Raw genomic sequence first — 16,407 nt, 5'->3', positions numbered from 1 at the left:
TCGGTAATAAAGACCCAATTCATCCTATCGAATACCTTTTCGGCATCCATTGATAATACCACTCGCAGAATTTGATCCGGTCAGTTTTGTGCCCAATGGAGTACACGAAGGGCTCAAATTATACTGTTTGCTTCTCGGCCCTTTATAAAGCCTGTTTGGTCCAGATGGACCACCTTCGCTATATGGTCTTGCAATCGAAGGGTTAAGATCTTAGCCAGAAGTTTAGTATCCGAATTGAGGTGGGAGATGGGCCTATAATTAGCACAATATCGAGGGTCCTTCCCAGATTTCGGGAGAACCGTCACATGTGCCAACAACGCTTCTGGGGGTAGGGGGTTAGAGGCCATAATAGAATTAAGATAGCTACAAAGAAGGGATGCTAGCATGGGAAGAAACTTTTTATATTATGTGTTCATAAGGCCATCAGGCCCAGGACTTTTACCCATTGGCGGGGCAGCTACTACCCTTCCCAATTCTTCTGTTGAAATAGACTGTTCTATCTCCTCACGAGCCGCAGACAGTATGAGAGGTAACTCTGAGTCCTTAAGATACTGCCGAATCTTACCAACCTAAACTCCGTCCACAGCACCCAAAGACGACGGACAGATATTATATAAAGTCCTAAAAATGCGATGGAATTTGGCAGCTATTGTTTGGGTGTCTACTACCTGTTTATTATGAACCGTTAGTGTATGAACATAACGTGAATCTTGTTGCTTCTTTAGTTGTCTGGCCAACATCATACCACATTTATTTCCCTGTTCATAAAAAGGGTGAGCAAAATACCTGTGCTTGTTTTTGACCCTGCGATCCAAACACTGAGAGAGACTAAATTGCAGTCTCCAGCCTTTGGGCATCAGCAGGGTTCAAGTGGACCTTGTGTTTGGTCTAAAAAAGATGCAATTTCTTTCCGTCTCTCCTTTTTAATACGAGAGCCATGTACAATCAATTCACCTTTAACCACTTCCCCCGGTCAATAGCATATTGACGTCCGGGAAGTGGTTGCGTTATCTTGACTGCATATCATATGAAGTCCAGCAGGATAACATGCTGGCGCGTTCAGGGACGGCGTGTGTCCCTTGGACACAGCGCTTCCCCGATCATGGTAAACAGCCAATTTACCCCGCTGCTCTTATCATCTGACATGTCGGTACATGTCGGATGATGAGAGCAGCGGGGAGCTCCCATCATCCGATTCTGGTTCGGAATACAAGTCAGTGGAGGATAGTGGATCAGAGTCCGAGTCCGTGGAGGAAACCGTCCCTCCTAAAGAATGAGATCAGGACCAAGATCAGGAGATCTGCCCACCACCAGCAGCACCAGACCCCAGGAAGAGGAGCCCAGTACAAGTCCTGGAAATACACGCTCCAACCCGAAGAATACAGCCCCAACCCTACCTTCCCGATGCCCTGGCAAACCCCTTATAGTTGCCTGCCAACTCAGGATGCGCTATCACTCCCCCTTTCACCGCACAGCCAGGTCTGCAGCCCGCCACTACAAATTTTTCTCAATTTGATTATTTTTCTTTATTTTTCAGACAAGATTTTCTGCAGAATATGGTGGATCAAACTAATTTGTATGCATCCCAATTTATTGCTGTCACCCCCAATTCTTCCTACGCCCGCATGTTCCAGTGGCGATGTGTCACACTGGATGAATTTAAATTGTTTTGGGGCCTTACTTTCAATATGGTGCTTACAAAAAAGAACAAAGTCCATGCATATTGGTCCACCACCCCCATCCAACACATGCCCATATATTCCGCTGTCATATCCAAGACAAGATACGACATGATTATTTTTTTTTATCCACTTCAATGACAATTCACAGTGCCCTCCCCGAGATCATCCCAGTCACGACAAATTTACAAGATACGCCCCTAATCAATTACTTTTCCCAGTGATTTAGTGAAGTTTTCATCCCAGACCAAAAAATTTGTGTGGACGAGTCCCTCAAACATTTCACTGGCCGACTGCAATTCAAACAGTATATACCAAACAAGAGAGCCAGGTATGGGCTGAAATTTAAAAAATTATGTGATCGAGCCACTGGATACGCCTTCACATTCCAGATCTACGAAGGCAAAGACTCCCAGCTCCAGCCCCGTAACTGCCCCACATATATTGGAACCAGTGGGAAAATTGTCTGGGGGCTGGCATACCCCCTGTTTGAAAAAGGATACCATTTATATGTCGACAACTATTATACCAGCCTGCCCCTTTTTCATCATCTTTACAGTAAAAAAAACCCGGCCTGCAGTACCTTAAAAAAAAAAACGTAAGGGATTCCCACAAAATCTGTTGACCAAAAAATTGCAAAATGGAAAATCGGCATTCATGAGGAACGAGGAGGTGTTGGCCATGAAGTGGAGGGACAAGAAAGATGTCCACATCCTCTCTACCATCCACAATGACACCGTGGTGGAGATCCAAAGAAGACGTGGCCCCATCGTAAAGCCTGAATGTGTCCACGACTACAATATGTATATGGGGGGTGGATTTAAACGATCAGATGCTACAACCCTATTTATCAACCAGAAAGTCCCTTTATTGGTACAAGAAAGTTGTGTTTCACCTGTTTCACATGGCCCTTTTTAATTTGTCTGTCTGCTACCAAAAAGCAACTCAAAACCAACAAATCACCTACCTCAAGTATATTGAAGATATCGTCACTGCCCTCATTTACCAACAAGGTCCCGTCCCAGGAAGCATTCGCTCTGATAATGTGAGTCTACTTCACGAGCAACACTTTCCCTATAGCATTCCCCCCACAGAATCTGGAAGAAGACGCCAAAAGAAATGCCATGTATGCAGCAGAGGAGGAGTAAGAAGAGATTCCAGTTATTATTGTCCCCAATGTCCCTCCCAACCTGGCCTGTGCATCGGAGATTACTTAAATTATTATACATCCATCCAATATTAGTTCCCTTTATTATTACCAGACTGCCATTTCCCCATTTGCCTGCTTCCACGTGCGCCAACCTCAGCCTGTTTACCGACGATGCCTCTGCCTGCAGATTTAAACCACGTTTCTGACTTCCACATGCACCAACCTTGGCCTGTTAATTGACCATGTTTTTGCCTGCCACTTGGACTGATCTTTTGGCCATCTACATTAGTATACAGGGGTCTCACTTATGTGAGGTGCTTCACAATAGCATTCTGAGTAAAGAAAAACAGTTTTTTGTTTTCTTTGCTCCCAGAACAGGGTCTGGTTGCCTGAAGGCTTCAAAGTCATTTGGGTGGGAGAAGCCTCTACCCCTGTCCCCCTGGCCCTAAGCTTGATGGTCCTTCCTGCTGCCTGGACCAATACTTTGGCTGTGCTGACCATATTGCTGCCTGTAATGACCCATGACATTATGAACCATGTTTCTTCCTGCTATTCGGACCAATACTTTGGCTTTGTTGACCATATATCTGCCTGCTGCCTCTACTGACTTTGGACAGTATTTCTGCCGGGAAACCTCTGCCTGCTACTTGGACCTGTGCTTTGGTTGTGCTCTGGCTGTACTCTGGCTGTGCTGACAATATCTCTGCCTGTACAAACTATGGACAGTATTCCTGCCTGCTACCTGGATGATTGCTTTTGCTGTCGCTGACCTCATTCCTGCCTGCTGCCTGGACCGATGCTCTCCTCTGTGGACCACTGCACTTCTAAAACCACAGGTAATCTTTTGTTATTTGGTATGTACCTACTATGTGTTAGAAATATGAAGGGCATTCAAAAATGTGATCGGTAGTGAGAAAATGATATGTGTAATTAATGCTGCTAGAATGCCTGGACATGCTACTTGGATTTTGGGCCTCAGTATGTGGCCAGGCTGTGTAAAAGTCCCAAACATGTGGTATCACCATACTCAGGAGGAGTAGCAGAATGTATTTTGGGGTGTCATTTTTGCTATGTACATGCTATGCGTTATAAATATCTTATAAAGGGACAACTTTGTGTAAAAAAAAATGCATTTTCATTTTTTTTTTCCACATTTTCCAAAAACTTCTGGAAAAAAATGAACCGTTCGAAAGACTCATTATGCCTCATAGATTATACGTTGGGGTGTTTTCTTTACAAAATGGGGTTATTTTGTGGACAGTTCCATTGTCCTGGTGCTCCAGGGCCTTCAAAATTGTAATAGGTGGTTGAGAAATGAGATGTGCAATTTATGCTTGTAGAATGCCTGAAAGTGCTACTTCAATGTTGGGTCTTTGTATGTGACCAGGCTGTGTAAAAGTCCCAAACATGTGGTATCACCATACTCAGGAGGAGTAGCAGAATGTATTTTGCGGTGTCATTTTTGCTATGTACATGCTATGCGTTATAAATATCTTATAAAGGGACAACTTTGTGTAAGAAAAAATGCATTTTCATTTTTTTTTCCACATTTTCCAAAAACTTCTGGAAAAAAATGAACCGTTCGAAAGACTCATTATGCCTCATAGATTATACGTTGGGGTGTTTTCTTTACAAAATGGGGTTATTTTGTGGACAATTCCATTGTCCTGGTGCTCCAGGGCCTTCAAAAATGTAATAGGTGGTTGAGAAATGAGATGTGCAATTTATGCTTGTAGAATGCCTGAAAGTGCTACTTCAATGTTGGGTCTTTGTATGTGACCAGGCTGTGTAAAAGTCTCACATATGTGGTATCGCCATACTCTGGAGGAGTAGAGGAATGCATTTTGGGGGGTCATTTTTGCTATGTACATGCTATGTGTTAGAAATATCTTATAAATTGACAACTTTGTGTAAAAAAATGCATTTTATTTTTTTTTCCACTTTTTCCAAAAACTTCTGGAAAAAAATGAACCGTTCAAAAGACTCATTATGCCTCATAGATTATACGTTGGGGTGTGTGCTTTCCAAAATGGGGTCATTTTGTGAATAATTCCATTGTCCTGGTGCTCCAGGGCCTTCAAAATTGTAATAGGTGGTTGAGAAAGGATATGTGCAATTAGTCCTTGTAGAACGCCTGAAAGTGCTACTTCAATGTTGGGCCTTTGTATGTGACCAGGCTGTGTAAAAGTCTCACACATGTGGTATCGCCATACTCAGGAGGAGTAGAGGAATGCATTTTGGGGTGTCATTTTTACTACGCACATGCTATATGTTAGAAATATCTTATAAATGGACAACTTTGTGTAAAAAAAAATGCGTTTTCATTTTTTTTCCACTTTTCCAAAACCTTCTGGAAACAATTAACCGTTCAAAAGACTCATTATGCTGCATAGATTATACTTGGGGTGTGTGCTTTCCAAAATAGGGTAATTTTGTGGATAATTCCATTGTCCTGGTGCTCCAAGGCCTTCAAAAGTGTAATAGGTGTTTGAGAAAGGATATGTGCAATTTATGCTTGTAGAACGCCTGAAAGTGCTACTTCAATGTTGGGTCACTGTATGTGGCCGGGCTGTGTAAAAGTCTTACACATGTGGTATTGCCATACTCAGGAGGAGTAGAGGAATGCATTTTGGGGTGTCATTTTTGCTATGTGCATGCTATATGTTAGAAATATCTTATAAATGGACAACTTTGTGTAAAAAAAATGCATTTTCATTTTTTTTCCACATTTTCCACAAACCTCTGGAAAAAAAATGAACCGTTCAAAAGAACCGTTCAAAAGACTCATTATGCCTGATAGATTATACGTTGGGGTGTGTGCTTTCCAAAATGGGGTCGTTTTATGGACAATTCCATTGTCCTGGTGCTCCAGGGCCTTCAAAAGTGTAATAGGTGGTTGAGAAAGGATATGTGCAATTTATGCTTGTAGAATGCATGAAAGTGATACTTCAATGTTGGGCCTCTGTATGTGGCCAGGCTGTGTAAAAGTCTCACACATGTGGTATCGCTATACTCAGGAGGAGTAGCAGAATGTATTTTGGGGTGTAGTTGCAATTATGCATATGCTGTGTGAGAGAAATAACCTGTTAATATGACCAGTTTGTGTAAAAAAAAAAAAAAAAAAAAAAATCTTAATTTTCCCCAAGAATTGTGGGAAAAAATTACAACTTCAAAAAACTCACCATGCCTCTTAGTAAATACCTTGGACTGTCTACTTTCCAAAAAGGGGTCATTTGGGGGGTATTTGTACTTTCCTGGCTTGTTAGTGTCTCAAGAAATGAGATAGGCCTTCAGTACATCAGGTGTGATCAGATGTGATCAATTTTCGGTGATTGGCACCATAGTTTGTAGACTCTATAACTTTCACAAAGACCAAAGAATATACACTAATTTGGGTTATTTTTACCAAAGATATGTAGCAGCATAAATATGACTTATTTGCAAAATTTTACAAAAGAAACTAAAAAAAAGTGTGTTTTTTTTCAAAATTTTTGCAGTTTTTTCGCTTATATCGCAAAAAATAAAAAACCCAGTGGTGATTAAATACCACCAAAAGAAAGCTCTATTTGTGAGAAAAAAGATAAACATTTTGTTTAGATACAGTGTAGCATGACTGAGTAATTGTCATTCAAAGTGTGAGAGCGCTGAAAGCTGAAAATTGGTCTGGGCAGGAAGGTGCATAAGTGCCTGGTATTGAAGTGGTTAATAACTGCCTTATGTGCTTCCCAAACAGCTTGACCAGACACCTCCCCAGGTATTTTTATTTCAAAGTATGATGCCAATGTACGAGATAGAGTTTCCAAGACCAACTTATCATCCAATAGGGATTCGTTCAATGGCCATGTCCGTTCCACACTATAGGCAGAAATCGGTCGGAAAGTCAGTTTGGGAGCATGATCTGATATAGTAATAAATTCTATGGTGGAAAAACAAACATGGTTCATATAAAATTGGTCCACCAACAATAGATCAATGCGTGAATATATATAATGAATTTTAGAATAATAGCTATAATCTCTCTCTATTATGTAATGCATGCCAACTATCCACCAAATGTAAAGAGCATAGAAGTTGTTTAATGTGCTTTAGAGCTCTGAAAGACAATGGGGTTTTACCCGATGAGGTGTCCGGGCAAGAGTCCAAAGTGAGGTTGAAATCCCCTCCCAATACCAAAAAACCCTCTCTAAATCTCCAAAGCATTCTCAAGGTCTTAGATAGAAAATTAACAGTACAAGTGTTGAGGGCATAAATATAAGCAAAGGTATAGTACTGGCCCTGCAGCGTACCCTTAACCAACAGAAAACGGCCTTCAGGGTCCGCTTGTACTTTCGTAAGTGACAGGGGAAACGAATTACAAAAAGCAATCGTTACTCTCCTAGCCCTTGGGATAGGCAATGGTGCATGAAACCATTGATTAAAGGGAAAAAGAGGCATATGAGGGGTGGACCCTGCCATGAAGTGTGTCTCCTGCATGAAAACAATATCTGCCCCCAGGTGATGCAGTTAATGCCAAAGATGACCCCTTTTATGAGATGAGCAAAGACCTCTCACATTATATGAAACAATCTTCACTATGCCAACCATTGCCTAAATCTAATCTGGAAATCTGACTCAATAAGCATATTACCGCACCACTCCATTGAATAGACATCTGTTCTCCCACCGAGGAACCCAGCTTTACCCTGGATAACACCTGTAGATGCACCTAGCAAAAAAAAGAAGAAAAGAAAAAAGAAAGGAAAAAAAAAACATACAAATAACACAAACCTGAAGAAAAAAATTAAAAAAGGGAGAAAAAAATAACAAAATATCTCACTATGTGTGAAATACCACCCAAGGGGAAGATGAATCCGGGAAGGGGTAAACAACCCGTACCCAGATTCATCTTCCCTTCTGCAAATAATCAGAATACAAAGTCCCTTGTTTCGGGACCAACCTATTGGTGGAAAGATGATTAAGGGCATGAGTAGGGCACAATGTCCTCCCCAGGCAAACATAGATAAATGTACACATTAGTATCAAACCTTAAAGTGATTGTAAAGGATCATTTTTTATTTCTTTAAATAACAAACATGTCATACTTACCTCCACTGTGCAGTTTGTTTTGCACAGAGTGGCTTCTGGGGTCACACATCCTCTTCTGGGGTCCCCCAGTGGCTCTCACGGCTCCTCCCCGCATCAGAGAACCCCCTAGGAGAAGCGCTCTCCCGAGGGGGTTACCTTTCGGGCATGCACCTGAGTCCAGCATTTGCATCCACAAGAATGCCAGACTTGGCCCCACCCCAGGTGCCCACGTCATTGGATTTGATTGACAGCAGCGGAAGCCAATGGCTGCACTGTTATCAATCTATCCAATCAAGAGCCAGGACCCCGTGGAGAGGGGGAGAGAAAGTCCCCACTGAAGAGATGAAGGGGCTCAGGTAAGTAAAACTGTGGGGGGGGGGCTGGGGGGCCGGTGACTGCCAGGTGTTTTTTCACCTTAATGCATAGGATGCATTAAAGTAAAAAAACACAAGGGTTTACAACCCCTTTAATACTTCAAAACTAAACAAAAGCCTATCCACCAACTAAATCTACGTAGTACGAAGGCAATACAAAAGGGCAATAGGTAAATCCGACCATGCAAAAAAAAAAAAAAAACAAGTGCCCATATCGATTTATACAATCTATTCTATCAATTCTCCTCAACCGATATCCCACTCTGAACAGTGGGCGCTCATTATTAGACATGTGCATACTGAAATATTTTGTTTCGGAATTACGTTTTCGTCCGAAAAATAAATTTATTTAGTTACTCCCGAAATTCGTTTTTATTTATTTCGTTTTTCGTTAAAAATTGCATTCGTCCGAAAATCCAAATTATTGAAGGTCGAATCTGTCATTGAAGGATTATGGTGTCTGTCGAATGTTCAAAGAAGATTCAACGGAGCAGCTAAACTGTACGACGCCGTATAGTTTACCTGCACCGTCGAATCTTCTTAGAACTTTCAACAGACACCATAAGCCAAAGTACGTGTGCACTTAGTTCTAGCTATTTTACTGCTCCTCCTCTTTGGTTACAATCAGCCAATAACATTCATCATCATCATTATTTTTATTTTACTTCCCCCACCCAATTCCAGCAGCGATCTTTTCTCCCCTACGCCAAATCTTTTCTCCCCTACGTTGAATCTTTTCTCTCTATGTCAAATCTTTTCTCTCTATGTCAAATCTTTTCTCTCTATGTAGAATAATCTTGGACTAATAGAGTTAAGGTTAGGCACATTCGACCACAGGTTTGATGGACACAGATTGTTATTGTCAGCATCATGTCGAATCTCCTATCTATATCAAACTGTTGTAGCAACGAAAATGAAAATAAAGCATTTGTTTATGTCGGATCTTTCATTTTTCGGATTCTGCACTTTCGTTATCGTTTGTTAAAACGATAACGAAAATACCTGAAATTCGGACGAAAATGCATTCGTACGAAAACGAATGCACATGTCTACTCATTATACTAAGCCCAAACGGAGGTTCAGACTGGCCTAGCAGGAGTTGGACTTTAATTATGTCTATCTGGACGGTTCTCTCGTTGAGCTCTGACCGGTACCTGATGCCACCGTTCCGGATGTTGTAAAAGAGGTTTGGAGCTATTCAATCTCCAGCTCGGAAAATCCACTAGAGGCAAGTCCAACATTTCTACAAAATATTGCAAGTCGTCTTTGGTTCGAAGAACCGCCATTTTACCAATCCAGGTAGCCGTTAGGGAAAAAGGAAACACCAATGGTATTTAACATCAACAGCATGCAAAGCTTTTAGCAAGGGTCTGACAGTCCGCCACTGCATCAGACGATGTGATAAGTTCGGAAATAAAGAGAGCTGAGCTCCATCAAAATCGACAGTAGATTTACTACAGATTGCTTTCATAATGGCTTCCTTCACTGAGTATCTGTGTAATTTACAAATAACGTCTCTTGGCTTATCTGCATTTTGGGGAGCATGGAGTGGTGCACAATGCACCCTATCCACCTCGATAATGTCGGGTGCAAGTTCTCCCAAAATTTGGTGAAATAAGCCCAGTACAGTCTGAAGCAGGTCTGAGGTCTGGGTTGCTTCAGGGAAAAATGCGTACATTATATGCTGCTAGTGATCTCTGTTTTCATAATCATCAAGCTGATCCATAAGGGGTTCAAAACCTTCTCATGATGTTTAATAATATCTTGGGTATCATCCACAACTTGCCTAATGTCATCTTGACCGTCTCCACTTCTTCTGCTCTATGTCCAGGTGCCACTGTATCCTCCCTAAGCCCCTCTACAGCTTGCTTGCAAGATAGCTCAACAGCAGTTATAAGTGACTGGATATCTGCATTAGTAGGAAGGAGTCTGCTATGTTCTCTATGTTCTCTAAGATCCTAATCCATGTCTTCCGCAGGTAAATCTGGCTGAGATGTAACTTGCCCACTAGTAGGTTTATAGGCCAGGGGGCTAGAACACTGCACCTGAACTGTAGACATTATATCTAAGGAACCAGCATTAGTAATTAGATGGCCACTGACGGAAGCTGGCGAGCCACCGCTGGGCATTGCAGTGCCCCGGCTTGATCCTAACAAGAGGGCTCACCAGGTACCAAAGAACCCTTGTCGGTTATTGGAGAGCCACGGTTGGCTATTGGAAAGCCCCGAACCTGAGGTTAAGGAGCAGTGGCTGGGTATTGTAGAGCCATGTCCCGGTACTGTCGGGCCCCCTTTCACAGCTGGAGAGCTGCGCTTCATTTCCTCGTGGCCTGGCGCCATCTTAGCTGTGCGTCCGGGGTCCATGCTCTAAGTAGGCTCGCAGCACACCTGCTTGATTCTTACCACCGCTGAGTGGCCGTGAAGCTGCACGGCGGCGTGTGGACATAGTATATGCGGGAGGAATGAGCTATGGACGGCCGCTACTTGCTTTCCTGGATCCTGGGAAACCTAGCACGTTCACGCAGCATGTCTACTCTCCATGCCACGCCCCCCGGTTAATTCATTATTCACAAAAATCTTTAAAAATTTTAATTTTTAAAAAAGAAATACGTTTTTTTTTTGTACTCATTGTCAAACAAGTCTAAATCTCTAAAATTAAAGATGGTAACATGAGATAGTGGTCACACATTGGATATTGATTTGACCATGAATAGACCCTTTTATCTATGTGCAGTCATAGTATGAGTTTGTCCTTTGGGACTTATGGACACCATTCTTATCCTCGTAAGCGAAATGAAGAATAGGATCGAATTGTTCAAATCTTGCACTGTGGCTTATACATATTTAAGTAAAACTAAAGTCTTCCAGGGTTTCTTGACTACTCTGTATGCTGTTGAGTATTTGTCTAGGATGCCTAAATATCAGGTACTGGATGATAGGTATAATAGATTGACAGATTGGAAAATAGTCATATTATGGACACACCTGGAATTCATGTTATAAATTCTACCAACACACTTGGTCAAATGATGTTAAGGAAAAAAACGGATTTTCAAATTGAATAGTTTTTGGACTGACCCTTATTATTCCACAATATTTAGGCCAGCGATAGGGGTCTCTGGTAAATTTATTAGCGTTTAGGCCTGTTTATATTATGAATAATGTTCAGCTCCCTTTTCCATGTTCTTGGTCATCCATGTAGCTGTACTGTCACTGGTATTAGATGCAAGCATTCTTTTAAATCATCTTCATTAAGAATGTATTACAAGATTAGTTAATATGGGTAAAAATAGAAACATTATTATACAATGCATGATGTTTTCTTTTAGTAATCAAGAAAACTGATTGGAGGCTTATTTGTTGACCTTGTTATTTAGTGCAAGGGCTTCTCAGTCTAACCTACTGTATGTGGAATGGACAATATTTGCAATATTTTTAGGTAACTGTTAATGCATAGCTCCCAACTGTTCCTGATTTGGAGGGACTGTCCCTGATTTGGAGCAATGTTCCTCTGTCCCTCTTTCCTCCTCATATGTCCCTCATTTTGGTCTGATCTATATAGATGTATATACAGTAAAATGTACTTTTTATCTATTAAAAAGTGTTTTCCAGCGCTAAACCTTTCATCTGATTTCTAAATTGCAACATTTGTAAATTCCAAACGCCAATATAAAGTAATAGTAGTGGTAAAAAAAGCACTTGTGGGTTTAACCAATCTTGTTTTTTTTTTTTGTACAATTCTCCTTTAAGGGGGCGTGGCAAGAGGTGTGTCCTATGCCTGCATACTTTTGCTGATAGGTGTCCCTCATTCACATCTCAAAAAGTTGGGAGGTATGTTAATGTAAAAGTGATCTACTTGAGTAAATAATCATATTGTGTGTTAAACTTTTTAAATGTATTTCCAAATTCAACTTGTAGTAATATTTGTGTATGGATGCAGCCATATTTGCTGTATGTACTGTATATGTACATACTCCTCAATGCTCCTCAATGGTTGTGTTTTACTGCTCCTCCTTACATTGCAAATATATGTGTTGGTTGACTCATATCTCAGGTGATAAGATGACACTTATCTCAACCATTGTTAAATTATTGCACTAAGGCCAGCCATACACAAAGCAAATTTCTTTCCAGCAACCACGTGTTGCAGGAAAGATATTTGCTCAACTCCCCCATCAACACAGAGAGTGTTGATGTGGGAATCCCTCCTGCTGGGCCATTGTTTTCTACCAAACAACTTGGGTACAACCAGCCTGCCGGATTCACTTATGATCATCGCAAGTGCCTGCTATAGCCACTAGCGATAATCACTGTCTTCTGCTGGCAGGGGTGGCTTCCCCTGCCCTGCCTGTCGGGAGAAGACAGTGATTATCGCTAGCGGCTATAGCTGCCACTGCCCTCCCTCACCCTCCCCCTTGATCAATCAACTTGGGCACAACCAGCCTGTTGGATTCACTTACGATCATTGCAAGTGGCTGTTATAGCTGTCTTCTCCGGGCAGGGGCAGCTTCCCCTGCCCTGCACATCCCCCAGTCAGGAGAAGACAGTGATTATTGCTAGGGGCTATAGCAGCTACTTGATGATCGTAAGTTAATCCGGCAGGCTGGTTGTACCCAAGTTGATTGATCGATCAAATTGGTACATTCAGCCTGCCCACTAATGATCTAATCGTGTATGGCCAGCCTAAGCTACTAAGCACTCCATCTAGCATCAAAGCTATCAATGATTATATGTATTCAATACATAAATATTGCAAAGAAAACATGTTTAAATCAGAAAGCTATATCAATTACATCTTACACAGCAATAATAATTGATAATCTGTGCTTACTGAAATACACCGTACATTGCCTTTAATATTTAGATCTACAGATATAACATTGAAAAGGTTTTACTGTGTGTCTATATTTGTTTTGACCTTTTAGCCACTACTTTGCTCTCTAATGCCCCGTACACACGGTCGGATTTTCTGATGGAAAATGTCCGATCGGAGCGTGTTGTCGGAAATTCCGACCGTGTGTGGGCTCCATCGGACATTTTCCATCGGATTTTCCGACACACAAAGTTTGAGAGCAGGCTATAAAATTTTCCGACAACAAAATCGGATCGCGTCAATTCCGACCGTGTGTGACCTGTTCCGACGCACAAAGTGCCATGCATGCTCAGAAGAAATTCCGACACGGAACAGCTCGGTCTGGTAAAATTAGCATTCGCAATGGATACAGCACTTTCGTCACGCTGCAATGTTAAAAATGGTTTAATACAGCGCACACTCTTCTTCTTTATAATGTGAGAAGAATTAAGTAGTTTTGCTGCTCATACTTACACACACTTCTCACAAACTTTTTTTTTTTTTTATTGGGATTACCTGAATATATTGTTATTTGTCACATGTGACATAAATAATTTTTTTTTATTTTTTTTTATTTAAAGCCATTTTTATTTTAGATTTTATGTTTGTATTTTTTCAAAGGCTGATCTTTGTTTAATGTTATTTTTAGTTTTACTCCAGAATATTTTTGTGTGTGTTTTGTGTGTCAAGTTACCACAACACCATTGATATCTTTTATTATTGAAGCTCAAGGAGATTGTTTGGTGTTGGTGTCCTTTGTTAATTTCACATTGTATATTTGAATTGTACCTGAATCCTCACAAACATACTGTCCTTTTTGAAGTAAAACACACATAGGCAAGTATAATTCAGACCAAAATTCCTTTATTAAGGGCTCAGAACCAAACAAAGAGGGAGGCAACGCTGGATAAAGAGCAGAAATTAGTGAAGCCTTTGACCCCCAGGGCAGACATCAATTCTTGAACATCAAAATTGGTGGCCTGAGGAGTCCATATGTAAGGAAGTGCAGTCTGGTCCAGAAGTCCCAGAGATCCGGAAAGCAGCAGATGACATCTGTTTCCCCAGGCTGTGGTACCACAAGAGGCTGCATCTTTTGCCAGACCAGACTGGATCCAGGGTCATCACTCTCTGGTCTTCCTTCCACGCTTCCTTCCACGCTGTGGCTCTGCTGTTGGAGAGGTGGCAGGAGGAGGAGTAGGACCTGGAGGAGGAGGACTAGTAGGACCTGGAGGAGAAGGAAGATAGGAGGAGGAGGACCTGCAGGAGGAGGAGGAGGACCATGTGTGAGGTCACAAAGGTGTGTATCAGATGTTATTTGGGCCCTCAACCCCTTATTGGGAGTCTCCAACATTAAGGACTCACACATGAGTTGTTGTCCTTCCTCCATCCTCTGCATTTTACATGCAGGCGAAGTCATCCTCCACGGTGTGTGGTGCTCCCAGGGCCTCTGTAGCCTTCCAAAAGAGGCCTATGGCAGCCTCCTCTAGGGCACTCCTCCTCCTGCCACTTTTTCTTTCCTGGTGTAGGGGAGGGACCTGCAGATCAGGCAGCCTGCTCGGCCCGGCCACCTCCTGGCTGAGACTTCCCTGTGTATGAAAAAGGGACATGGTTTTAGTTTTTGCATCATCAATCACAATCATAAATTAGATCTCCAAACATCTAGTTAACATCATTGATTGGACAAGCAGAAATATTTAGAGGAATGCTATACCTGGCTCAAGCTGGGCTCCTCCACATGTTGCTGTCTGGAAGGCCCAGGTTGGGTGTCAGAAGCCTCAGCTGGAGGGGAAGGAAGCGTGGAAGGAAGACTGGAGAGTGATGACCTGGGTTCAGCCTGACCTGCCAGAAAATGCAGCCTGTCATAGTACCACATCCTGGGGACATAGATGTCATCTGCTGCTCCGGATCTCTGCGAATCCTGGACTTTCTGGCGCTCCCTTACATATGTGCTCCTCAGACCACCAATTAGGATCTTCAAATATGTGATGTCTGCCGTGGGGATCACCTGCTTCACAATTTCCAACAATTGATCCAGCGCTGCCTTCCTCTTTGTTTGGTTTCTATAATGTGGGTGGTTGATCTCCCACAGACAAGGCAGCTCCCTGAACATGTCAATGAATATTGCCATGAAGTTAGTATCTTGAAAGATATCCATTTTCACTGCAAGACACAGCACAAGACAAACCCTAATGTCAGGCCAAACTCTCCTAATCTTGTTACAATATAGGCCTCAATGTAGAAGCAGTATAGGCATAAGTATGTCTCTTACCTTCGTTCTTACAATCGGCGCCTCCAATGCTCCTTCCTCCGCTCACAGATCGTACGTAATACGCACGTGTGGTACGCTTTATACACACTGCGCATGCGTGTAACTCCGCCCACCCCTGACGTTCTTTCTAGTCTATTCCCCGCCCCTTTTCGTTCTGCGCAGTGGGGGAAGAGCACATGGCGGATACACAGCAGGTGCGTGCTAATTACAGGAACGAGGAGGAGGAGGAGGAAAGCCCGGATCCGTACACGTCCCGATCCAGAAGGAGAAGATTTAAGGCCAGAAATATGTCCTTTGGGGAGATGTTGGAGATGGTCGACATCCTGAAGAAGGCCGACTATGATGGAAAGTATGGGCCTTACCCCAACCCCAATATCAGAAAGGCCAAGATCATTGCGAAAGTGGTCAAAAGTCTGCACCGGAATTTCGGGGTACGACGATCAAAAGATCAGCTCAGGAAGCGGTGGTCAGACCTAAAATTAAGAGAGCCCAAGCAGTACCGAAAGATCCAGGGAGTGCTGCAAAAAAGTAAGTAGTTGTGCTGTGTTCCTATTCTTTTTGTCTTTATTACGTTCGTGCTGCTCCATATGCTTTTCTTAATTGTTGTACAGTTTAAAATGGCAACTTTAATGTTCATGGGCCCATTATTCGTTCGTATCAGACATTTTTCTTTCGGCCTCTAAAACACCATTGTTTAGGCCATATGCATTTTCCTACATTTTTTGGGGCCTACTTGTATGAAAAATATTTGGTTGTGTAGATGGGTTTGTTACTAGAATGAAATGCAAACTAAATTCTGTGTAAGGAGAGGACACTCAGCAGCTGTTTTCACATCTGGACGCTGGAGCACTAGTGTGGGACACAAGAACACGCTATTTATTAGGGGGCCCACACAGGTCCTCCAGTGTATACTATAGGGGGGTCTCCATCTGTGAAGCTTGTACAAGACAGGTAAAATATTGAAGCTTGACAAAGGACAATAAAAATGCTACATCTTGGAACTCTGCCCAAATAGACAAT

General features: G+C 42.2%; 1 protein-coding gene across 3 annotated transcripts in view; it reads left to right on the top strand.

The window, feature by feature from the left end:
- Window positions 1-16,407, top strand: part of NPFFR2 (neuropeptide FF receptor 2) — a 358,456-nt gene that overhangs the window by 156,267 nt on the left and 185,782 nt on the right. The window contains exon 2 of one of the 3 annotated variants that reach the window (XM_073600559.1): window positions 12,017-12,097. The exons of the other annotated variants lie outside the window; for them this stretch is intronic. The gene's annotated coding sequence lies outside the window, so the exon portion shown is untranslated. The remainder of the gene's footprint in view (window positions 1-12,016; window positions 12,098-16,407) is intronic. 3 annotated transcript variants of the gene reach the window in all.

This window comes from Aquarana catesbeiana, linkage group LG01, assembly GCF_042186555.1.
Source record: "Aquarana catesbeiana isolate 2022-GZ linkage group LG01, ASM4218655v1, whole genome shotgun sequence".
NCBI classification, from domain to species: domain Eukaryota; kingdom Metazoa; phylum Chordata; class Amphibia; order Anura; family Ranidae; genus Aquarana; species Aquarana catesbeiana.
The sequence above is the reverse complement of the archived record's forward strand: the minus strand, read 5'-3'. Positions and strand labels throughout refer to the sequence as shown.